General features: G+C 39.1%; 1 long non-coding RNA gene across 1 annotated transcript in view; it reads right to left on the bottom strand.

Moving 5' to 3' along the window:
- LOC139178239 (uncharacterized) overlaps positions 1–26,247 on the bottom strand; it is a 29,112-nt gene extending 2,865 nt beyond the window's left edge. Inside the window, exons 1-2 of the long non-coding RNA XR_011562684.1 lie at positions 26,145–26,247; positions 25,708–25,840 (exon numbers count right to left, since the gene is read on the bottom strand). This is a non-coding gene — a long non-coding RNA (uncharacterized lncRNA). The remainder of the gene's footprint in view (positions 1–25,707; positions 25,841–26,144) is intronic.
- Between the last annotated feature and the right edge of the window lie 240 nt (positions 26,248–26,487).

Here is a 26,487-nt window from a genome sequence, read left to right as displayed (position 1 = left end):
CTGCAATCCTTATTCTTTGCTACTGCTAAGTTGCTTCAGTTGTGTCTGACTCTGGGCGACCCCATAGACGGCAGCCCACCAGGCTCCCCCATCCCTGGGATTCTCCAGGCAAGAACACTGGAGTGGGTTGCCATTTCCTTATTCTTTGCCACCATGTAAAATCCCTTCTTACAGTTATAATAGTTTGTATTTCAGTGTGGAAATAGGGAATGAATAGGTGTACCTCTTAAATTTCAATATGTAACAGGTAAGGAGGATGATTCCAGAAAGACTCCTAATTAAAATAAACAAATATGTGATTCTCCTCCTTTTGCAAACGTGGATAAAATAATTTGTAAATGCACAAATGAGTTCAAAAGAAGAAAGGGAAGTGCCTAGGTGCCAAAACTTGAGAGGCAACTGATCATTACAGTGCTAAGTGCACTAATTCACCATGCAGTTTATGAAGATCTCAATTCTGGTAGAAACCAATGAGCTGAATTTTAAGATTCATATGACAAATGAGTATGAGGCCTGGGATCTTATGAGCCGTTTGAGCCAATATCACTACAAAAGCCAATATCACTACCCTTGAAGAGCTATGCTATTGAGAGAAATAATATAAGAAGCGGGGGGAAAAAATCTGTATCCAGTAAGGAGCTGGAAAGAAAGGAGCTTTCTCTAAGACCTGAGTGAAAATAAAAGTGAAACACAGCAATAATAGTCTTTTCTGAGAAATCAAAATCTCTAGTTAATCATTTTACAAGTTAAAAAGTCAAATTTATACTCTATAGCTGACCCTGAAACTCCAAAATGAGAGATTAACATAAAAATTGGCCCCATGCTGGGGATACTCTTGACGATCTTGCAGAAGCCTTTACAAAATCACCCTAGAATTAGACTACATAATCGAGGTCACACAGAAATCCACACAAAAATGACAAAACACAGGAGATGACTAAAGAGAGGAGCAGAATCTCCAGAACTTTGTTTAATAAAACAATCTGAAAAGACTGAAAAAGAAATTATTTGGAATCATGAAAGAAATGGAAACAATAAGAAAAAATATGGTTTTAATAAAATTATATAATTATATATAATATTTATATATAAATAATAAAATTTTATAATAATAGTAATATAATAAAATAATAATACCAAATTGAACTTTTAGGAAAAAATGTGCTCCCTTGTTTATAATAATAACAGATAGGTAAAAGAAACAATTCACCAGAACACTATAACAATCTTGAACTAGTATGAACTGATAATATAGCCCCAAAATATATGTGTTTATTTCCATTTTTGTGTCAAGTATAATGAAGACTTTTAAGCCCAATTCAGTTAATAATATATTAAGCCAATGAAATATTAATTAGACTGTAGAAGACTTGAGCATTTCAATTAACCTCCTTAACCCATGGAATTTTATAGAACCTGTACTCGATATTTTAAAAATATATGTTCTTTTCAAGAAAACATTGAATATACCAAAATTAATTATATTCTCATCCTGAAAAAGTCTTAAAGATGCAAGTACATCAATATTATGCAGATAAATATTCCCTGACCAGATAAATAAAAATAATGAGGTAAATAAAAATTAATATCTTTAATACAAAAATATAATCAAAATACTTTATACATTAGGAAATTATCACAATGCATTTCTAAATTAATCATGGGCCAAAGTAGAAATCAAAATGTAAATTAGAAAGTATTTAGTACTGGATAACAATGAATATATTATATAACAAAACTTGCCAGATGCTGTTTAAGCACTAAAGGAAATGTTTGAGCTTAAATTCATTTGAAAAGGAATCAGAGTGATAAATAATGATTGAGGTATTCAACTAAAGAAGTTAGAGAAGTTAGAGAAAATTAAAATAGAAAGCAGCCTCATAGAATATAATAAAGATTAGAAAGTTAGTGAAATGAAATAGGAATGAATAATAAAGATCATCAAAAGTCATATACTGAGTTCTTAGATCTACACAGGTTTGTTTATATGAGTTCTAATGGTTTCTTCTTTTCTCTTTTTGACCTATATCTGACATTGTATTAATTGCACATTATTATAAAAGCTATTGTAAGCAAGACAAAGAAAGCATTCCAAACCAGTAGAACAAGGATGGACTATCAATAAATGGCACTGTAATGTTTCCATAGTTATACTTATAAAACTTCTTACCATGTACAAACATATGTTCCAAGTATATTATATACTACAAATAAAAAGCTAAATATTGTTTAAAGGAAAAGCTTTTATGGTATTGGAGTAGAAAATAATTCTGTAAACAAGACAAGCAGAAACTGCAAAAGAGTAACAAGTAAGCATATTCAAATACCTTCAACATCTTTGAGGAAATGCAAACATTAAAACCACAATGAGCACTTTTCTCCCACTAGAGTATCTAAAATTAAAGAACTGACATACCAAGCGTATATGGTTGCCCTGCTTATTTAACTTGCACACAGAGTACATTATGTGAAATGTCAGGTTGGATGAATCACAAGCTGGATTCAAGATTGCCAGGAGAAATATCAATAACCTTAGATATGCAGATGATATCAATCTAGGGGCAGAAACAAGAGGAACTGAAGAGCCTCTTGATGAAGGTGAAGGAGAAGCATGAAGGAGCTGGCTTAAAACATTCCAAAAACTAAGATCATGACATCCGGTTCTATCACTTCATGGCAAATTGATGGGGAAAAGGTAGAAACTGTGACAGACTATTTTCTTGACTCCAAAATCATTGCAGGTGGTGACTGCAGCCATGAAATTAAAAGACGCTTGCTCCTTGAAAGCAAAGCTGTGACAAACCTTGACAGCATATAAAAAGTAGAGACATCACTTTGCCAACAAAAATCCATATCAGTACAGTTCAATCACTCAGTTGTGTACGACTCTGCGACCCCATGAACTGCAGCACACCAGGCTTCCCTATCCATCACCAACTGCCGGAGTCTACCCAAACCCATGTCCATTGAGTTGGTGATGCCATCCAACCATCTCATCCTCTGTCATCCCCTTTTCCTCCTGCCCTCAATCTTTCCCAGCATCAGGGTCTTTTCAAATGAGTCAGCTCTTCGCATCAGGTCGCCAAAGTATTGGAGTTTCAGCTTTAGCATCAGTCCTTCCAATGAACACCCAGGACTGATCTCCTTTAGGATGGACTGGTTGGATCTCCTTGCAGGCCAAGGGACTCTCAAAAGTCTTCTCAAATACCACAATTCAAAAGCATCAATTCATCAGTGCTCAGCTTTCTTTATAATCCAACTCTCACATCCATACATGACTCCTGGAAAAGCCATAGCCTTGACTAGATGGACTTTTGTTGACAAAGTAACATCTCTGCTTTTTAATATGCTGTATAGGTTGGTCATAACTTTCCTTGCAAGGAGTAAGCGTCTTTTAATTTCATGGCTTCAATCACCATCTGCAGTGATTTTGGAGCCCCAAAAAATAAAGTCTGACACTGTTTCCACTGTTTCCCCATCTATTTATCATGAAGTGATGGGACTGGATGCCATGACCTTAGTTTTCTGAATGTTGAGCTTTAAGCCAACATTTTCACTCTCCTCTTTCACTTTCATCAAGAGACTCTTTAGTTCTTCTTCACTTTCTGCCATAAGAGTGGTGTCATCTGCATATCTGAGGTTATTGATATTTCTCCCGGCAATCTTGATTCCAGCTTATGCTTCTTCCAGCCCAGAGTTTCTCATGATGTACTCTGCATATAAGTTAAATAAGCAGGGTGACAATATACAGCCTTGACCTACTCTTTTCCCAATTTGGAACCAGTTTGTTGTTTCATGTTCAGTACTGTTGCTTCTTGACCTGCATACAGATTTCTGAGGACGCAGGTCAGGTGGTCTAGTATTCCCATCTCTTGAAGAGTTTTCCACAGGTGGTTGTGATCCACACAGTCAAAGGCTTTGACTTAGTCAATAAATCAGAAGTAGGTGTTTTTCTGGAACTCTCTTGCTTTTTTGATTATCCAGTGGATGTTGGCAATTTGATCTCTGGTTCCTCTGCCTTTTCTAAATCCAGTTTGAACATTTGAAAGTTCACAGTTTACATACTGTTGAAGCCTGGCTTGGAGAATTTTGAAAATTACTTTGTTAGCATGTGAGATGAGTGCAATTGTGCAGTAGTTTGAACATTCATTGGCATTGCCTTGCTTTGGGATTGGGATGAAAACTGACCTTTTCCAATCCTGTGGCCACTGCTGAGTTTTCCTAATTTGCTGGCATATTGAGTGCAGCACTTTCACAGCATCATCTTTTAGGATTTGAAATAGCTCAATTGGAATTTTATCACCTCCACTAGCTTTGTTCGTACTGATTCTTCCTAAGGCCTACTTGACTTCACATTCCAGGATGTCTAGCTCTAGATGAATGATCATACCATCATTTTTATCTGGGTTGTGAATATCTTTTTTGTATAGTTCTACTGTGTTTTCTTGCTACCTTAATATCTTCTGCTTCTGTTAGGCCCATAATGTTTCTGTCCTTTTTTGTGCCTATCTTTGCATGAAGTGTTCCCTTGGTATCGCTAATTTTCTTGAAGAAAATTATCTCTAGTTTTTCCCTTTCTATTTTTTTCCTCTATTTCTTTGCATTGATCACTGAGGAAGGTTTCTTATCTCTCCTTGTTATTCTTTGAAACTCTGCATTCAAATGAGTATATCTTTCTTTTTCTCCTTTGCCTTTCACTTCTCGTCTTTTCTCAGCTATTTGTAAGGCCTCCTCAGGCACCATTTTGCATTTTTGCATTTCTTTTTCTTGCGGATGGTCTTGATCACTGCCTCTTGTACAATGTCACGAATCTCTGTCCATAGTTCTTCAGGTACTCTATCAAATCTAATCCCTTGACTCTATTTCGCACTTCCACTGTATAATCATAAGGGATTTGATATAGGTCATACCTTAATAGTCTAGTGGTTTTCCCTACTTTCTTCAATTTAAAACTAAATTTGGCAATAAGGAGTTCATGATCTGAGCCACAGTCAGCTCTGGGTCTTGTTTTTCTGTCTGTATAGAGCTTCTCCACCTTCAGCTGCAGAGAATATAATCAATCTGATTTTGGTATTGACCATCTCTGATGTCCATTTATAGAGTCTTCTCTTATGTTGTTGAAAGAGGGTGTTTGCTATGATCAGTATGTTCTCTTTGCAAATCTCTGTTAGCCCTTGGCCTGCTTCATTTTGTACTCCAAGGCCAAATTTGCCTGTTAGTCCAGATATCTCTTGATTTCCTACTTTTGCATTCCAGTCCCATATAATGAAAAGGGCATCTCTTTTGGGGTGTTAGTTCTAGAAGGTCTTGTAGTTCTTCATAGAAGCATTCATTTCAGCTTCTTCAACATTCCTGGTCAGGGCATAGACTTGGATTACTGTGATATTGAATGCTTTGCCTTGGAAATGAACAGAGATCATTCTGTCCTTTTTGAGATTGCATCCAAGAACTGCATTTCAGAGTCTTTTATTGACTATGATGGCTACTCCTTTTCTTCTAAGGGCTTCTTGACCACAGTAGCAGATATAATGGTGATCTGATTTCAATTCATCCATTCCAGTCAATTTTAGTTCACTGATTCCTAAAATGTTGATGTTCACTCTTGCCATCTCCTGTTTGACCACTTTCAATTTGCCTTGATTCATGGACCTTATGTTCCAAGTTCCTATGCAATAATGCTCTTTATAGCATCAGGCTTTACTTCCATCAACAGTCACATCCATAACTGGGTGTTGTTTTTGCTTTGGCTCCATCTCTTCATTCTTTCTGTAGTATTTCTCCACTCATCTCTGTAGCATATTGTGCACCTACCGACCTGTGGAGTTAATCTTTCAGTGTCCTGTCTTTTTGCCTTTTCATGCTGTTCATGGGGTTCTCAAGGCAAGAATACTGGTTTGCCATTCCCTTCTCCAGTGGACCACGTTTTGTCAGAACTCTCTACCATGACCCGTCCATCTTGGGTGGCCCTACATGGCTTCACTTATAGTTTCATTGAGTTTGTGAAGACTGTGGTCCATGTGATCAGATTGGTTAGTTTTCTGTGATTGTGGTTTTCATTCTGTCTGCCTGCTGATGAATAAGGATAAAAGGGTTATAGAAGCTTCCTAATGGGAGAGATGACTGAGGGGGAAACTGGGTCTTATTCTGATGGTTGGGAGCCATGCTCAATAATTCTTTAATCCAATTTTCTGTGGATGGGTGGGGGGTGTTCCTTCCCTATTGTATATAGACATATAAAAGTGTATATCTTTTATATACCCTCCCAAGTATATAGATATGGAGAAGGCAATGGCACCCCACTCCAGTACTCTTGCCTGGAGAATCTCATATGGAAGAGCCTGGTAGGCTGCAGTCCATGGGGTCGCGAAGAGTCAGACAGGACTGAGTGGATTCACTTTCACTTTTCACTTTCATGCATTGGAGAAGGAAATGGCAACCCACCCCAGTGTTCTTACCTGGAAAATTTCATGGACAGAGGAGCCTGGCAGGCTACAGTCCATGGGGTCGCGAAGAGTCAGACATGACTGAGTATGCACACCACAAGTGTATAGATATATAAAAAGTCATTGATCTGTACATTTAAGATTTGTACTCTTTATATTTCAAGAAAAAATTAAAACCAAAATCTTTTATCATTGGGTTCAATAAAAAACTAAAAATACAAGTGACAAAAAAGGTGACAATATTTGCAACTATGTAAGCTGAAAGGTTTAGTATCAAAATTCTATAAAAAAAACTCCTAAAAAAAAAAAAAGCACAAGCAGTTCCAGAACAAATAAGCAAAATACTCAAATGGACAATGATTAGCCAGAGACTATCAAAATGAAAAGCTGTTCAAACTAACTAGTAATTATGAAAGTGCAAATTAAATTGAAATATTTGCAGACTATAAAGAATCCACCTGCCAATGCACAAGACGTGGGTTCTATGCCTGAGTTGGGAAGATCTCTTGGAGAAGGAAGTAGCAACTCACTCCAGTATTCTTGCCTGGATAATCTCATGTTCAGAGCAGCCTGTCAGGAAACAGTCCATGACTTAGTGAATAAACAACCACAATCCTAGAATGGTTTCTTCTTCTAGGGACAGTACAGTGACTGGGACCAGAATTATCTAGCAGCTTCTCATTCACCTGTTGCCCCTGAGCTGGCAAGACTCTAACAGCTGAGGCTTTTCATGCATCTCTCTTTGCGTTCTCCTGTTTCTGTGCAGTATGGTATCTTCAGAGAAGTTGGAATTCTCACATGGTCATTCAGAGCTCTGAGGCCATGTTCCAAGAAAGAGCTAGGTGGAAGTCTTATCTCTTTGTGACTGATACTTAAAATCCATGTAGCATCACTGATGCTTTTGTTGTTTAAACGAGTCACCAAGGTCAGTGTATATCCAACGGGAGAAGATTTAGACTTTGCTTCTTGATGAGAACACGTCAAAGAACTTGCTGACATGTTTTAAAATCACCAGAACCGGAGTCTGAACCATAGTAATTTTGTTACAGGAAGGGGGACCCCTTCCAGGGCCCGAAAGTGGGCTCTTGTCTAACACTCAGAAATGAATTGTCTGAGGTGACACATGTGCTGACAAAGCAAGAGATTTTATTGGGAAAGGGCACCCGGGTGGAGAGCAGTAGGGTAAGGGAACCCAGGAGGACAGCTCTGTCACATGGCTTGCAGTCTTGGGTTTTATGGTGATGGGATTAGTTTCCAGGTTGTCTTTAGCCAGTTATTCTGACTCAGAGCCCTTCCTGGTGGTGCACACCTTGTTCAGCCAAGATGGATGCCAGAGAGAAGGATTCTGGGAGGAGGTAGTTGGACATGTGGTGTCTCCTTTTTACCTTTCCCGAACTCTTCTGGTTGGTGGAGGCTTATTAGTTCCGTGTTCTTTACCAGGACCTCCTGTAGTAAAACAACTCATGCAAATGGTTACTATGGTGCCTGGCCAGGGTGGGCAGTTTCAATCAGTGTGCTTCCCCTAACAATTTTATTTTATGAGCTAAATCCCTAGAATCCATTGTTTTAGAAAAAGACATCTGGTGGCGCCCTATACTTCTGACAGCAGCCTTGTGGCCATTCTCACAAATAATTCTACAGACAGTCTCCTTTTCTGTATTTAAAGAGAGAAAATTCTCATTCTCAAATTCCTCAAAACTTTGTCTCTGCTCCTCTAAGCCTACAGCACTCCCCACGGACTGTTTCCATACTGGACTGGGGATAGAGTTTTTATAATAAAAATATTGTTTTTCTTGTTATATTTTGCTCTTTCATCAATCTTTAACATGAATTATCAGTGTCGGTCATTATTGTGCTGAACACTTTTTTGCTCCTTATTCAGCATACCCAACATATGGGTCTCTGGAATGCACTTCCTTTCTCCAAAGCCAGTGACAGAGGAAAGAATATAAATATCAGCACCATTGTCATCGTACTGCATAGACAGTTGTGCCTGAAATAGTGCTCCTAAATGAAAACAAACTACTGCTTACCTCAAAGTGGTGTACACCAGGCCTTAGGGTGCATGCTGATCAACTATTTTTGTTTCTCCTGTCCCTTTGAACTACTCAGTGAAATAGTTCAATTTTTTTTACCCTATTTGCTATCTCAGATTCATCTTCTAATTCTATTCTTTCTGAGTATAAAAGAATCCCGATGTTTTCAAACTTAAAAACTGCCTCACATCAGTGACAGATTCCATCCATTGTATTCATACCAATCCTACATTTAGAGCTAAACAACCTCTCTCAGCTCTGGCCTGGTCAACAGGTAAGACACGATGCGGAAGAGGTGAGGCATCTGTTGGTGGAGTTCTCTCCCCTTTCCTGCTTTGAGCTTTGCTCTCTCCTCCACTGGGTTGTCTCTGGCTCTTCAAGGTTGGGAGGAGGTAGGGAAGAAGGTGAGGAGGAGGAATACATGGGTGCACTTCACTGTTGGGGTTTGAGGGTACTAGTGTTACACTCTTTCTCCTTGTATTCATGTCACTGTTTTCATTCTGAAATCTTCCTGACCTTTGTACACAACTAAAATTTCACGTTGAATAATTTGTGAAATGATGGATTTAAGGAAGTAGAACTTCTAGGCCCTATGGACATGGTGCTCCCTAAGCACCTGGGAATTTAGATAAACATGAAAGAGAAGAAAGCACAGGGTAAAATTTTTTTTTAATTAAATGTTTTAAATTGGAATATAGTTTATTTACAATGCTGGGTTACTTTCTGCTGTATCTCAACATGAATCAGCTATATATACACATATTCCCCTCCTTGATCCTCCACCCCCATCCCACCCCTCTAGGTCATCACAGAGCACCAGGCTGGGCTCCCTGTGTTAATACGGCAGCTTCTTTACTAGTTATCTGTTTTACACATGTTAATGTATATATGCCAGTACTACTCTCTCAATTTGTCTTACCCCCTCCTTCCCCTGCTATGACCACAAGTTCGTTCTCTATGACTGCACTTCTATTTCTGCCCTGCAAATAGATTCATCTATATGGTTTTTCCTGTGGTCATGTATGGATGTGAGAGTTGGACTGTGAAGAAGGCTGAGCGCCGAAGAATTGCTGCTTTTGAACTGTGGTGTTGGAGAAGACTCTTGAGAGTCCCATGGACTGCAAGGAGATCCAACCAGTCCATTCTGAAGTAGATCAGCCCTGGGATTTCTCTGGAAGGAATGATACTAAAGCTGAAACTCCAGTACTTTGGCCACCTCATGCGAAGAGTTGACTCATTGGAAAAGACTCTGATGCTGGGAGGGATTGGGGGCAGGAGGAGAAGGGGACGACAGAGGATGAGATGGCTAGATGGCATCACTGACTCGATGGACTCCGGGAGTTGGTGATGGACAGGGAGGCCTGGCATGCTGCGATTCATGGGGTCGCAAAGAGTCAGACACGACTGAGCAACTGAACTGAACTGAACTGATACCTTTTACCTAGATTCCATATATATGTATTAATACATGATATTTGTTTTTCTCTTTCTGACTTACTTCACTCTCTATGAAAGATTCTAGGTTCTGACCACCACCCCCTCCCCCCATTGTAAATGGGTTTGGATCACTGAGATATTGGGTTCTCGAGTAAAAGAATAACGGGTCCCTAGAGGAGAGGCTTTCCCAGACAAGAGTCCATGGGGTTGCTAAGAGTCGGACATGACTGAGCGACTTCACTTTCACTTTTCACTTTCATGAAGTGGAGAAGGCAATGGCAACCCACTCCAGTGTTCTTGCCTGGAGAATCCCAGGGACAGGGGAACCTGGTGGGCTGCCGTCTATCGGGTCGCACAGAGTCGGACATGACTGAAGTGACTTAGCAGCAGCAGCAGCAGCAGAAGAGAGGAAGCACAGGGTATGAAGAGTGAAGCCTGAGTAGGCCAGCCCTGGGTGCGGAAGTTGGGCACGCTGCCTGGACCCACAATATTCTGCTTTCTGTCAGCTCTGGGCTCCCTCAGTTATGGCCATAGTCTAGTCTGGCTTCTGCTTATTTCCTCTTTCATGTAAGAGAAAAGATCATGAATATGATGAGAATTCATCATAGCCAAGTTTTATATGATGCCTAAACTTAATAAGGAACAAAATATTTTTTATGTAACTTTTACACAATTAGAAGCAAGGCTTAAATGCAAATTTCCCAAGAAAATTATAATGATTAAAATCATTCATAGTCAAAGGTCAACAATTAATACACAATCAGCCTTTGAAACAATGGTGGAAGGAGAGAAAGGCCACTGGACTTCTAACTTCCCCATGGGTGGGAGATAACAACGTCTAACATCTAGGTGGGAAAATGACTCACAGATGTTTAAGGAGACCAAGACTGGCTCCTTTTACCTCAACTGCCTCTGGAGAAGTAAAAGCTTTTTTTCTGAGCTATGTGATATTTTACATGGGTCATGCCTCCAAATGTTTTGTCTCAAAGTACACAGAAAAGGACTTAAAAGGAACAGGGGATCTGGATTCCCTGTGGACTGTAATTCTGATTCTGAAGAACACATGCAGTTGCTCAACCACACTGCTGGATTGAGAAATGAGGTCTTGAGAATTAACCAAAGAAGTGCTTTCGAGATAATAGAGCTTTGCAGTGTTCCATCACCTGCAGGGGAACAGCAGGATAGATGGCTTTCCCTCTAAAGGACTAAACCTCTAAAACCCAGCCATGATGGAACTGAGGCTTTGGAGTTGTTTCAGGGAAACACTATAAAAAGTAAAACTCCTGTCACAGTTCACATCACTTCAGCACTGACATTACTTGTGTGCATTTGTTTTATATTTAGTTTTGGTGACGTTGGTACATATCACTGGAGGGATCCAGCTTTCGTATCAGGAGAAAAGTAGAGAAGCAGTTACTATGTGAAGAATTTGGCCAGATTTCCAGCTCCTGCATGCATTAGCACAAGCATTTCATCCCAAGAAGTTGGTAAGAAACTGACAGTGCAGAGAAACTGCTGTTGAAATAACTATGAAGTAATTTGTTCTTCTTTTTTTTTTTTTTTAACTTCCAGACTTTTCATGATTATTGGTTTCTTTGTTATTTGTGATTTCATTTAAAAATTTCAAAAATTGCAGATATTACAGCTCATTTAAACTTCTAAATTTTTTCACCTTCAAGTCAGGCCTCTTCTAATGCCTACTTACCTGATGGAAAAGCCAAACTTTAATTTGAGGGACATTGTCTTTTGTTGGTCAGGGGTGGCAGCCGAGAGGAGCAACCCCACATCCAAGGAGTGGTGGCTGCGTGGGTGCAGGAGGGCTGAGAGGAGGGGCGAATGTGAATCTCCACATTCAAGGTCAGGAGGGGCAGCTGTGAGGAGATACCCCTCGACCAAGGTAAGGAGCAGTGGCTGCGCTTTGCTGGAGCAGCCGTGAAGAGATACCCCACGTCCAAAGTAAGAGAAACACAAGTATGATGGTAGGTGTTGTGAGAGGCATCAGAGGACAGACACACAAAGCATAATCACAGAAAACTAGTCAATCTAATCACACGGATCACAGGCTTGTCTAACTCAATGAAACTAAGCCATGCCGTGTGGGGCCACCCAAGACAGGTGGGTCATGGTGGAGAAGTCTGAAAGAATGTGGTCCACTGGAGAAGGGAATGGCAAACCACTTCAGTATTCTTGCCTTGAGAACACCATGAATAGTAGGAAAAGGCAAAATGATAGGATACTGAAAGAGAAACTCCCCAGGTGGGTAGGTGCCCAATATGCTACTGGAGATCAGTGGAGAAATAACTCCAGAAAGAATGAAGGGAGGGAACCAAAGCAAAAACAATACCAAGTTATGGAAGTGACTGGTGATAGAAGCAAGGTCCGATGCTGTAAAGAGCAATATTGCATAGGAACCTGGAATCTTAGGTCCATGAATCAAGGGAAATTGGAGGTGGTCAAACAGGAGATGGCAAGAGTGAACGTCAACATTCTAGGAATCAGCGAACTAAAATGGACTGGAATGGGTGAATTTAACTCAGATGACCATTATATCTACTACTGTGGGCAGGAATCCCTTAGAAGAAATGGAGTAGCCATCATGGTCCACAAAAGAGTCTGAAATGCAGTACTTGGATGCAATCTCGAAAATGACAGAATGAACTCTGTTCATTTCCAAGGCAAACCATTCAATATCACAGTAATCCAAGTCTATGCCCTAACCAGTAACACTGAAGAAGCTAAAGTTGAACGGTTTTGTGAAGACCTACAAGACCTTTTAGAACTAACAACCAAAAAAGATGCCCTTTTCACTATAGGGAACTGGAATGCAAAAGTAGGAAGTCAAGAAACACCTGGGGTAACAGGCAAATTCGGCCTTGGAATATGGAATGAAGCAGGGCAAAGCCTAATAGATTTTTGCCAAGAGAACGCACTGGTCATAGCAAACACCCTCTTCCAACAACACAAGAGGAGACTACACATGGACATCACCAGACGGTCAACACTGAAATCAGATTGATTATATTCTTTGCAGCCAAATATGGAGGAGCTCTATATAGTCAGCAAAAACAAGACTGGGAGTAACTGTGGCTCAGATCATGAACTCCTTATTGCCAAATTCAGACTTAAGTTGAAGAAATTAAGTCTGGGAAAACCACCAGACCATTCAGGTATGACCTAAATCAAATTCCTTATGCTTATACAGTGGAAGTGAGAAATAGATTTAAGGGACCAGATCTGATACAGTGCTTGATGAACTATGGACGGAGGTTAGTGACATTGTACAGGAGACAGGGATCAAGACCATCCCCTTGGAAAAGAAATGCAAAAAAGCAAAATGGCTCTCTGGGGAGGCCTTACAAGTAGTTGTGAAAAGAAGAGAAGCGAAAAGCAAAGGAGAAAAGGAAAGATATAAACATCTGAATGCAGAGTTCCAAAGAATAGCAAGAAGAGATAAGAAAGCCTTCCTCAGCGATCAATGCAAAGAAATAGAAGAAAACAACAGAATGGGAAAGACTAGAGATCTCTTCAAGAAAATTAGAGATACCAAGGGAACATTTCATGCAAAGATAGGCTCGATAAAGGACAGAAATGGTATGGACCTAACAAAAGCAGAAGATATTAAGAAGAGGTGGCAAGAATACACAGAAGAACTATACAAAACAGATCTTCATGACCAAGATAATCACAATAGTGTGATCACTCACCTAGAGCCAGACATCCTGGAATATGAAGTCAAGTGGGCCTTAGAAAGCATCACTATGAACAAAGCTAGTGGAGGTGATGGAATTCCAGTTGAGCTATTTCAAATCCTGAAAGATAATGCTGTGAAAGTGCTACACTCAATATGCCAGCAAATTAGGAAAACTCAGCAGTGGCCACAGGACTGGAAAAGGTCAGTTTTAATTCCAATCCCAAAGAAAGGCAATGCCAAAGAATGCTCAAACTACCACACAATTGCACTCTTCTCACATGCTAGTAAAGTAATGCTCAAAATTCTCCAAGTCAGGCTTCAGCAATACATGAACCATGAACTTCCAGATGTTCAAGCTGGTTTTAGAAAAGGCAGAGAAACCAGAGATCAAATTGCCAACATCTGCTGGATCATGGAAAAAGGAAGAGAGTTCCAGAAAAACATCTAGTTCTGCTTTATTGACTATGCCAAAGTCTTTGACTGTGTGGATCACAATAAACTGTGGAAAATTCTGAAAGAAATGGGAATACCAGACCACCTGATCTGCCTCCTGAGTAATCTGTATGCAGGTCAGGAAGCAACAGTTAGAACTGGACATGGAACAACAGACTGGACATAGAAAAGGAGTACGTCAAGGCTGTATATTGTCACCCTGCTTATTTAACTTACATGCAGAGTACATCATAAGAAATGCTGGGCTGGAAGAAGCACAAGCTGGAATCAAGATTGCCGGGAGAAATATCAATAACCTCAGATATGCAGATGACATCACCCTTATGGCAGAAAGTGAAGAGGAACTAAAAAGCCTCTTTTTAGTTAAAAGTGAACGAGGAGAGTGAAAAAGTTGACTTAAAGCTCAACATTCAGAAAACGAAGATCATGGCATCTGGTCCCATCACTTCATGGGAAATAGATGGGGAAACAGTGGAAACAGTGTCAGACTTTATTTTGGGGGGCTCCAAAATCACTGCAGATGGTGATTTCAGCCATGAAATTAAAAGACACTTACTCCTTGGAAGGAAAGTTATGACCCACCTAGATAGCATATTTAAAAGCAGAGACATTACTTTGCCAACAAAGGTTCGTCTAGTCAAGGCTATGGTTTTTCCAGTGGTCATGTATGGTGAATGTAGGACTGTGAAGAAAGCTGAGTGCCGAAGAACTGATGCTTTTGAACTGTGGTGTTGGAGATGACTCTTGAGAGTCCCTTGGCCTGCAAGGAGATCCAACCAGTCTATTCTAAAAGAGATCAGTCCTGGGTGTTCTTTGGAAGGAGTGATGCTAAAGCTGAAACTCCAATACTTTGGCCACCTCATGTGAAGAATTGACTCATTGCAAAAGTCTCTGATGCTGGGAGGGATTGGGGGCAGGAGGAGAAGGGGAAGACAGAGGATGAGATGGCTGGATGCTATCACTGACTTGAGGGACATGAGTTTGAGTGAATTCCAGGAGTTGGTGATGCACAGGGAGGCCTGGCGTGCTGCGATTCATGGGGTCACAAAGAGTCGAACATGACTAAGCAACTGAACTGAATTGTCTCTTGTGCTCACTTCTGTTGTCAGAGCCTTTTTTGTTGGTTCTGTGGCCTCAGTCTGCTCTGGTCCCTGGATCCTGGCAGAAATTCTGTCTAGGATACTATTCTCAAGTAGTTTTTTTTTTTTCCCCCACTCAATAAATAGGTATGGGAAATGGTGGTATTTCTATGTTTATCACTAGGTGAGAATGTTTATATTTCATTTGGGAACCCCAAAATAGAATTTTGATGCAAAGATAGATAGTGATAGAAGTGGCAGATGAAATTACATAGAGTCCTACCTGACATCCCTTTAAACAAATACACAGTTAAAATCCTCATCCTCTTATTGGAGCTTCCCTGGTGGCTCAGAGGGTAAAATATCTGCTTGCAATGCGGGAGACCTGTGTTCCATCCCTGGGTCGGGAAGATCCCCGGGAGAAGGAAATGGCAACCCGCTCCAGTACTCTTGCCTGGAAAATCCCATGGACAGAGAAGCTTGGTAGGCTACAGTCCATATGGCCGCAAAGAGTCGAACACAACTGAGAAACTTTACTATATCCTCTTATTAGTTTATTGGAGAGGAAACCCGATTCACTATTTTGTTGTTTGGCTGTGACTTGTGGTTATCTAAAAAGACAGAGAGATTCTCATTCTTCATTTAAGATAAGACTATAGTTGTAATAATTAAAAAGTACTAGAATATGGTTCGGAGAAGGCAATGGCACCCCACTCCAGTACTCTTGCCTGGAAAATCCCATGGACAGAGGAGCCTGGTAGGCTGCAGTCCATGGGGTCTCGAAGAGTCAGACACGACTGAGCGACTTCACTTTCACTTTTCACTTTTCACTTTCATGCATTGGAGAAGGAAATGGCAACCCACTCCAGTGTTCTTGCCTGGAGAATCCCAGGGGTGGGGGAGCCTGGTGATCTGCCATCTATGGGGTCACACAGAGTTGGACACGACTGAAGTGACTTAGCAGCAGCAGCAGCAGAAAATGGTTAGAGTATATTAACAAATCAAACATTTGGAATAAATGTCCAAATATGATAAGCAGGAGGTCTCCTAGAATCATGCAGATAACCTCTTCAAGATTCCACTTCTTGTTATGATGACTTGGCCTCATCTATTTGAGAATGTTACCAAACAAAACAAACAGCCATGAGAATGATTGTAGTAAAGCAAATTCTTTGTGTTACAATTGTCACTTGTTTTATTAAAATCAGTAGAGGTAGACTCATGCTGAATTAAGTCTTTTTAAGATAGAATTATGAAACGTATTCTGTTTACTTGGCTTTTACTTCTGTTGGAGAATAGAATAGTAATCCTAAGAGTTAGCAAAGATTTACCTGATCTGGGTTCCCTCAGTTCAGTTCAGTTCAGTCGCTAAGTCCTGTCCGACTCTTTGTGACCCCATGAACCACAGCATGCCAGGCCTCCCTGTCCATCACCAATTCCCAGAGTCTACCCAAACCCAGGTCCATCGAGTCAGTGATGCCATCCAACCATCTCATCCTCTGTCGTCCCCTTCTCCTCCTGCCCTCAATTTTCCCCAGCATCAGGGTCTTTTCAAATGAGTCAACTCTTAGGATCAAGTGGCCAAAGTATTGGAGTTTCAGTTTCAGCATCAGTCCTTCCAATGTCTGTACCCTAGAAAGATAATTGTAAGATTTTCAGTTCAGCTTAGTCACTCAGTCATGTCCAACTCTTTGTGACCACATGGACTGCAGCACGTCAGGCTTCCCTGTCCATTACCAACTCCTGAAGCTTGCTCAAACTCATGTCCATCGAGTCGGTAATGCCATTCAACCATCTCATCCTCTCCCCTTCTCCTCCTGGGCATTCAATCTTTCCCAGCATCAGTCTTTTCCAATGAGTCAGTTCTTTGCATCAAGTGGCCAAAGTATTGGAGTTTCAGTTTTAGCATCAGTCCTTCCAATGAATATTCAGGACTGATTTCCATTTCCTTTCAGACCAGGGGCAATGGCACCTCACTCCAGTACTCGCCTGGAGAATCCCATGGATGGAGGAGCCTCGTAGGCTGCGGTCCATGGGGTCACTAATCGTGGGACACGACTGAGCAACTTCACTTTCACGCATTGGAGAAGGAAATGGCAACCCACTCCAGTGTTCTTGCCTGGAGAATCCCAGGGACAGGGGAGCCTGGTGGGCTGCTGTCAATGGGGTTGCATAGAGTCAGCACGACTGAAGTGACTTAGCAGGAGCATCAGTCCAAGGGACTCTCAAGAGTCTTCTCCAACACCACAATTCAAAAGCATCAATTCTTTGATGCTCAGCTTTCTACATGGTCCAACTCTCACATCCATACATAACTACTGGAAAAACCATAGCTTTGACTAGACAGAACTTTGTTGGTAAAGTAATGTCTCTGCTTTTGAATATGCTGTCTAGGTTGGTCATAGCTTTTCCTCCAAGGAGCAAGCATCTTTTAATTTCATGGCAGCAGTCACCATCTGCAGTGATATCAGAACCCAAGAAAATAAAGTGTCTCATTGTTTTCATTATTTCCCCATGTATTTGCCATGAAGTAATGGGACTGGATGCCATCATCCTAGTTTTCTGAATGCTGAGTTTTAAGCCACTTTTTCACTCTCCTCTTTTACTTTCATCAAGAGGCTCTTTAGTTCACTTTCTGCCATAAGGGTGGTGTCATCTGCATATCTGAGGTTATTGATATTTCTCCCAGCAGTCTTGATTCCAGCTTGTGCTTCATTCAGCCTGGCATTTCGCATGATGTACTCTGCATATAAGTTAAATAAGGGGGGTGACAATATGCAGCCTTGACATACTCTTTTCCCAATTTGGAAAATTGTTCCATGTACAGTTCTAACTGTTGTTTCTTGACCTGCATACAGATTTCTCAGGAGTCAGGTGAAATGGTCTGGTATTCACATCTCTTGAAGAATTTTCCACAGTTTGTTGTGATTCACATAGTCAAAGCCTTTGGTATAGTCAGTGAAACAGATGTTTTTCTGGAACTCTCTTTTCAAATTTTGTGTGTAACGTGATACTTTGTGTTACACACAAAAATTTAAAGTCACTCAATGTTTAACCATTAAAAGGCTTTTCTTTATCCATTCCCACCCCCCTTCAATTCCACTTCACTGTAATCACTGTAATTGTGATTATATACTCTCAGATATTTTATTCAATGGCTTTCTTTTTATCCTCTTCAGGCTTTTCTTCTGGAAATCATACTAGATAGATTTTGGCCTCTTGGTAATTTTCCTCCCTGTCTTTTAATTCTTTTTTCTATTTTTAAATTTTATGCACTTTTGAGTTGTTCTGGGAAAGTTCTTCCATCTTTTTTTCTACTGGGTTTCTCTTCAGCTATGGCTATTAAGGCTATATATCAAACGTTTTTTTAATTTCAATAAATATATATTGTTTCTTTTTCATAGTCACCTGTCCATACATCCTAGATGAAATACCTGCATCATATTAAGAGTAATTAAATTTTATTTTCAATATCTTTTCTGATTGCATAAATAATTATTTTTATTCCACATCAATTTCTTTTGTGTTTTGTTTTTCTTTCTCTCATGGTGTTGGTTTTCATCAAAGCTCATCTGTATGGTTGAGAATTCCAATTAACTTGTCAGTATCCAGCCTGGAATGAAGGGTAAAATATGCCAAGGGCCTATACTTCACTTGCTTTCAGCTAATGTGAGGTGTTGAGAATAATGTCCTAGAAACTGTTTTTCTGGCTCTAACATCTCCTAGTTCTCTATAGTGTCATCAGTTAATTGGGTTACTACCCTGTCTGTTTATCCACACACTGTTCATTACAAGCCTTGACATAACTGCAGAGGCATGATGCCTGGCGATAGAGGGTTGCGTAATCATCCAGTCTCAATGCTCTCCTTGCTGTAACCCAGCAATCATGTCAACGGGACCATGCTCTATGTAATAATTGGAAGATTGCTCTTAGCATTTAACAGGATATTCATGGTGTATTTCCAGGTTATCCACCTGATTGTTTTTAATGACTGCATATTATTACATTGTGGAGACATGTTATGATTTAATTACAAACAAACAAGATTGTTAAGTTGTGGATTGTTTAGTTGCTTCCAGTGTTTCCTTATTGTAAACAAATTTTTAACAGCATATTCTTGCTATCATTTTTAAAGAATAGATTCTTAGAAGTATGATTGCTGGGTTAAAGAGTATGAACATTTTTAACAGTTTATGCTTCCATAAACAATATAAGAGACTGTCTGTTTCTCCACTTTTAAATCAACCTTAAACCTTTTCAGTTTTGTAAAACCAATAGATGAGAATGGTATCTGACTTATTTTGACTCATATTGATTCTGTTATAAAAAGTTCTCCTATATTTTTTCTAGTACGGTTATAGTTCTGTTGTTTTTACATTTACATCTTAAATGATCTGTCATTTATTATGGTACAAGTGTGATGTAATAATTCAACTATTCTTTTTCGTATGACAATTAGTTACTTTAAAACTATTAACTGAATAAAACATCCTTTCTCCACTGATGTGAAATGCAAAATGTATCATATGTAGATTCCAATATAAACTTGCATTATACTGAACTCTATTCTAGTCCACCAAACTACTTCTCAACTCTTGTGTGCCTATGAGATTTTATATTTATAATAATAAGGAGATACATTTTAATATCTGGCAGGACACATACTTTCTCATTTTCTCATTATCTTTTCCAAAATTTTCTTAGTTTTTTTGTATCCACTTGTCAGATTGAAAAAAGAAAAAAATGTCAAACTTCTGTTTGGAATACTATTAAATTTCTCTAATAATACTCCCATCTAGCAAAGTGCTATATTTGTTACTATATGTTCTTTAGTTAGACAGTATAGGTTTCTTCTTATACTTTTTATTATTTCCTTGTTAAATCCATATTTAAGCATTAACAAATTTTGTTGCTAATATTTCTTCTTTTCTCTGATATTATTTTCCAACTTAATCTTTTATTCATAAAGGAAAACTATTAATTTTTGTGGTTTTCCCCATATAGAGCCAATTTATAGAACTTAATTGTTAGTTTTAAAATTATTTTAGCACAGCAAAGGATAACATATTTACAAATCATATTTCTGAGAAGGGGTTAATATTCAAAATATATTTAAAAACTCACACAACACAATAGGAAGAAATAAACAAAAACCCAAACAAATAATCTAATGAAAAAATGCAAAGAGGATCTGAATAAACATTTTTCCAAAGAAGACATAGACTAACAAGTATATGAAAATGTGTTCACCATCATGAATCATCATGAAATGCCAAATCAAAATCACCATAACATATTCTGATACTTGTTATAATAGCTATTATCAAAAAGACAAGAAGTAAGTGTTGGTAAGAATGTGGAGAAAAGGGAACCTTGTGTACTATTAGTAGAAATGTAAACTGCTACAGCCACTATGGAAAATAGTATGGAGGTTCCTTAAAAAATTAAAAATTGAGCTGCCAAATGATTCAGCAATTCTGTTTCTGGATATTTATCTGAAGGAAATGAAAGCACTAGCTTGAAAAGAGATGTGTACCTTGATGTTTATTGCAACATTATTTATAATAATCAAGACACAGAAGGCCTTCCCTGGTGGCTCAGACAATAGAGAACCCGCCTGTAGTGCAGCAGGCCTGGGTTTATCACTGGGCCAGGAAGATCCCCTGGAGAAGGGAATGGCAACCTACTCCGGCATTCTTGACTGGAGAATTCCATGGACAGAGGAGTCTGGTGGGTTACAGTCTTTGAGGTCGCAAAGAGTCGGATGTGCCTGAGTGACTGAATACACTTTCAAGACATGGAAGCTACCTAAGTGTCCATTAATGGATGAATGGATAAATAAAAAGTGATAAATGTGTGCGTGTGTGTGTATGTGTATGTGTGGTATAAGTGTGACACACATACACATATATCAGTGAAAGTGAAGTCACTTAGTTAGTCATGTCCGACTCTCTGCGACCCATGGACTGCAACACACCAGGCCTCCCTGTCCATCATCAACTCCCAAAGACTGCTCAGACTCATGTAGGTTGAGTTGGTGATGCCATCCAACCATCTCATCCTCTGTCGTCCCCTTCTCCTCCTTTGAATCTTTCCCAGCATCGGGGTCTTTTCTAATGAGTCGGCTCTTTGCATCAGGTGGCCAAAGTAATGGAGCTTCAGCTTCAGCATCAGTCCTTCCAATGAATATTCAGGACTGATTTCCTTTAGCATTGACTGGTTTGATCTTCTTGCAGTCCAAGGGACTCTCAAGAGTCTTTTCCAAAACCACACAGTTCAAAAACATCAATATATACCACATTTTAAAAATCCATTTATATATATATATGTGTGTGTATATATATATATTTATGTTATATATATCATACAATGAAATACTTTCTGCTATAAAACAAGAATGAAATCTTGCCATCTGCAACAACGTGGATGCTCCTTGGGGATATTACACTAAGTGAAATGATTCCGATAGAGAAAGACAGATACCATATGATACATTTATATGTGGAATTAAAGAAAATACAAAACTGAACTCGTAGATACAGAGAATAGATTGGTAGCTAGAGGTGGGAGGGTGGGAGTGAGCAAAATGAGTGAAGGTTGTCAAAATTTGCAAACTTTGAGTTATAAAATAATTAGGTCCTGAGATAAGGGCTTTCGAGTTGGACCTAGCAGGAAAGAACCCATCTGCCTATGCAGGAGACATAAGAGACTCAGGTTCCATCCCTGGGTTGGGAAGACCCCCTACAGGAGGGCATGGGAACGCACTCCAGTATTTCTTGCCTGGAGAATTACATGGATAGAGGAGCCTGGTGGGCTACAGTCCACAGGGTCATACAGAGTCAGACACCACTGAAGTGACTTAGCATGCACGTACAAGATATAATGTACAGCACAGTGAATATCATTAACAATACTGTGTCATATATTTGAAAGTTGCTTAGAAAGTAGATTTTAAATTTCTCACCATAAGAAAAAAAAGGTAACCATGTGTGGTGATGGAAGTTGACTAGATAGACTCTGTGGTGATCATTTCATAATATGTACAAATATATTGTTATATTGCCCCTGAAACTAGCATAATATTTTATGTCCACTGTGTCTCAATTAAAAAAAAAATCAACCCAACAGCTGTGAGTATAATTGGTTAGAAGGGAAAGAATGGAGTTGTGGCAGTAACCCAGAGAGGACCAGGCTCATGATCCAGGTTAAAACTTTATTCTTTGATATCTCCTTCTCCCTTGCTACCAACATGCAATCAATCGTGAAATCTGATAGGTTTTAACCTTTATACTTTCTGATATATGACATCCTATTTCTAGAAACAAAAAAATATGTTTTTAAAAAAACAAAAAGATTTTAGTTATTTATTTTGGATTCCCTAGACATAAATTTATATCATTTGCAAATAATACTAGTTTTATCTTTTTCCCCAAAATTTAATTAACAAATTATTTTCTGAAATTGGTTTACATAAGCTAAATTCTCCAAACTATTGGTGCCCCTCAATTATCTTTCTCCTGGCTTTATTAGGGGTGGTTTTAGTATGTGATCTTTTAATATTTTCTGTTAGTTCCTAATAAATGATATAATAAATGCTTAATGACTTTAGGAAATTATCTTTTTTATTTTCAGATTAGAATAAATTTTTAAAAAAAAAATTAGAAGTAACTGCCACATTTTATTAAGATTTCTCTGTGAGGAAGAGGGGATGATTCTCCATCATCTGGGGAAATACTTCTAGCTTGGCATGGAATCTTTTTCTGTGTGCCTGGTTTTTCTCTTGCCCCAAGTGATCTTCACTGGAATATTTGCTACTTGAATTTTCACTATTATCTTTTATTATAAGCATATGTATTTAATCAGAGTACAAATATACTGAAGCATTCTCAACTGATTTTCAGAATACTTGCTTTTGTCCAAAAATCTCACCAAACCCTCTCTGAGGCCGTGTGGTAAACTGTCACTGTCTCCTGCCTCAATCTTCAATCTGGATCTATGCTCTCTTTGGCAATTCTGTTCTCTCGGTGGTAGTAGCAACCTCAGTGGCAACAGGAGAGGGGAGATTTTACATCGTCTTTGGCAAGAATCAACACTTGCTGCCTGGAGTCCAAAATGAGAATAAATTACCCACTGTGCAGAAACATGGAAGTCATGATATTCCCAGTGAAACATGTTTAAATAGTCTCTGGGCAGTCATGTTTGGGGTCGTTACTGTCTACAATACCGTCGGGGTTACATTTCCATGAGATTTTGAATAATTTAGAAATAAAATACAAATTGTTCATTCTGTAATGTCTATCTTTCTTTTGCACTGTTTACACTTTAGCATTTTAATAGCTTTGAGGGATGGTGTCCAGGTAATTTTCATCTTTATTTCTGTCTTTCATGGAAGGAAAGAAAGCACAGAAGTGACTTGGGGAAATCAAGCAAGTTGGCATTGTGGATGATTACAGTTATGATCCTCAAGATAATTCTTAAAAATGGGACCTTTTTGCCCTCAAATGGAACTGGATAATTGGTATGTCGCCGTGTATTTTCTTTTGTTACTGTAGGTTCTACCAGCAAGAGCTTTAACGCGTCGTATTTTATCCCTGCTTGCTATGTGAAATGGTTCTAAGTTTACTATCTTCCCTTGACCTTTTACTGTGCTAGTTATTTTGCTTTTCTCTTAACTAAGATTTCCCCATCCTCCCAACCCTTCTTTATTTACTCAACTTTTTAATTTGGTAGCTATTCTCTGAATTTCTTCCAATTCCTTGGTGTATTAATACTTCAACAAAGAAAACCCAGAACTCTGAACGGTGAGGGCTTTTAAATGCCAAGTACGGCAGAAAAATTGCCTCATTTGTTTTCACATGTGATACTCTTATTAACAACAGTTCAATTCAGTGTTTATTTTTCTGGCAAGAATATTCATTATTGACTCATCCACTGTATTCCTCTCCTTATAAACTTGAGGGCAAAACACAATGAACAGAAAATAAAACTTAAAGCATGAAGCAGAGATTGGGGGTCATGGGAATGTGGCATTATACTTTCTTAAATTAGTTTAGCTTTTGTGGTATTTGTTAGGCAAATAAACTTTGGGTATTAAATCAACAATATATTGGCAATTATACAAAATTCAAATGCCAATCTGCACCTACCTGACTTCAGCAGTGATGTAAATAGGATCCTATTAAACATTACCATTGCTGATGTTCTAACGTTAATTTAGTTCCTACAGGTAGTTTTCTAGCTTTTATTTTTACACTTTCAGCTAGTCACCTGCTATTGTCCCTTTACTTTTATTCCAGATAGAAGTCTATACTTCCTCACCATAAATATGAATTCAAGGATATTTTATAGCACTTCATAGTTTGCTAAAAAAGAAAGCTTTCATGTATATGATCTCACTTGATCTTATAGCTTTTTAAGGTGGACAGAAAGTAAATTTCTTATTCCATTTTACAGATGGAAAATCAAAGTTCAGATTACCAAGAAGCTCTCTGATGCATTAGCACATGTGGCTAATTGCATGGATACTCATTAGAACTTAGACTAGTGCACAAGTCTTTTGACTCCTGGTCCATCATTTGTTCAAGTTAGAACTCTACCAGAAAAGTTTAGCTATTATTTTAACTCTGCTTTATCATTGAGCTTAGACTATGCCCACAACATATCAATAGCAATACCCAAAGGCAGATGGAATGAATATGGATCACAGAAGTTAAGAAGGCAGAAATAAAGAATGTGAGTCAAGAGAGGAGGTAGAGGGACTTCCCTGGTAGTCTAGTAGTGAAGACTCTTCGCTTCCACTACAGATGGACCAGGTAAAATCCCTGGTCAGGAAACTAAATTCCTACATGCCCCAGTGTGCAAACCAAAAAAAAAAAAAACAAGAGATGAGGTAGAGAGAGTAGTGTCATGAAAACTGTCTCTGGACATTTCATGGTACTGTTGTTGTAGATCATCAATCCAAATTTTGTTTTTAAACAAAACAAAACATCTATCTGAGCCATTTAATATTGATTAGGGCTTCCCAGGTGGCTCAGTGGTAAAGAATCTGCCTGCAGTGCAGGAGACACAGATGTGGGTTCAATCCCTGGGTTGGGAAAATCCCCTAGAGAAAGAAATGGCAACCCACTCCAGTATTTTTGCCACGGATAATCCCAAGAGGAGCTTGGTGGGCTTCAGCCCATAGCATCACAAAGAGTCAGACACTACTAAACGCACACACATACTATTCACACATGCTATAAATTATGCTAACAAGGGCATATATGGGTATCTGTTACTCATGTAACTAGTATTTCCAGTGTTTGTGTATGTGTGTGATTTGTGCTTGTATTTGGAATAATAACAAAAATAACCATTGCTACAACAATTCCTTCCCTCTGAACCCTAGACCTCAGAGATCCCATCTCTTCCTTTCTCAAAGGCCTCACACTCACCTTGCTGCCTCAGTGAGAGTGTTCCTCCCCCTGGGACAGATGCCGGCAAAGTTGGGCAACGAAGCTCTTGCCATGGGGCTTCATTGCTATATGATAGACTGCCCAGCCTCACCCCACATAATCTTTCAGCTTACCTTGTGAGTATAGACGTTGCAAACTTGGAATCAAAAGGAAAGTCATGACCCATAGCAGGCAGTGCTCTTATTTTTAAAAGTGTTTAGAAATCTGAATCCAGAAAGTCAAGTGCTGAGATTTCCTGGAAGTAAACTGTAAAATGCAATAACAGAAATGTGAGGTTTTTAACTTTTCTCTCATTGCTGTTTGACTTCTGATCCTATGATACTTCCCTCAGAATAGTTTAGAATTGTCAATGCATCTAATACATTTCTCTAGTACTAGCATTCTAGCATGGAGTAAGTTATAATTATGGGATACTGTGGTATTAGACAGAAATTCACCCTCCCTCTACCATTCTGGCTTCCATTTCTGGCTCACTGCCACTCTCTCCTATGGCAAAGACCCAGAAGCCTGGGAACGGAAGAAATACACTATCAGTTCTCTTCACACCTACCTGGCTTTTTGCCACATTCAGCTGAGAGCACCTGAAAAATAACAACTAGGTTAGCTGCCATTTTATTGACTTGTGGAAAAGGAGGAAGCCAAATGGCTTAGTATTCCTGATTTAAACTGAATTCAGTTCAATGCATCACATATTTCTGAGAGCACCCTCTGTGACTGGCACAAAGCACACAGAAGTGAATAGGAGTTTGTTTCAGATGAGGCAGATGCTTACAATATATTGTGATAAAAGGACTATTATTTGTAGGTATGAATAAGCAATAGTGCCGGGTGGGAGGGCATTTATTGCCCCAATGAGAGGCTTATCCATTTGCATTAGACCCCTCAGCCCCTAG

Source organism: Bos indicus, chromosome 1, assembly GCF_029378745.1.
Source record: "Bos indicus isolate NIAB-ARS_2022 breed Sahiwal x Tharparkar chromosome 1, NIAB-ARS_B.indTharparkar_mat_pri_1.0, whole genome shotgun sequence".
NCBI classification, from domain to species: domain Eukaryota; kingdom Metazoa; phylum Chordata; class Mammalia; order Artiodactyla; family Bovidae; genus Bos; species Bos indicus.
Note: the sequence above shows the minus strand (reverse complement) of the source record. Positions and strands in the feature narration are given on the sequence as shown.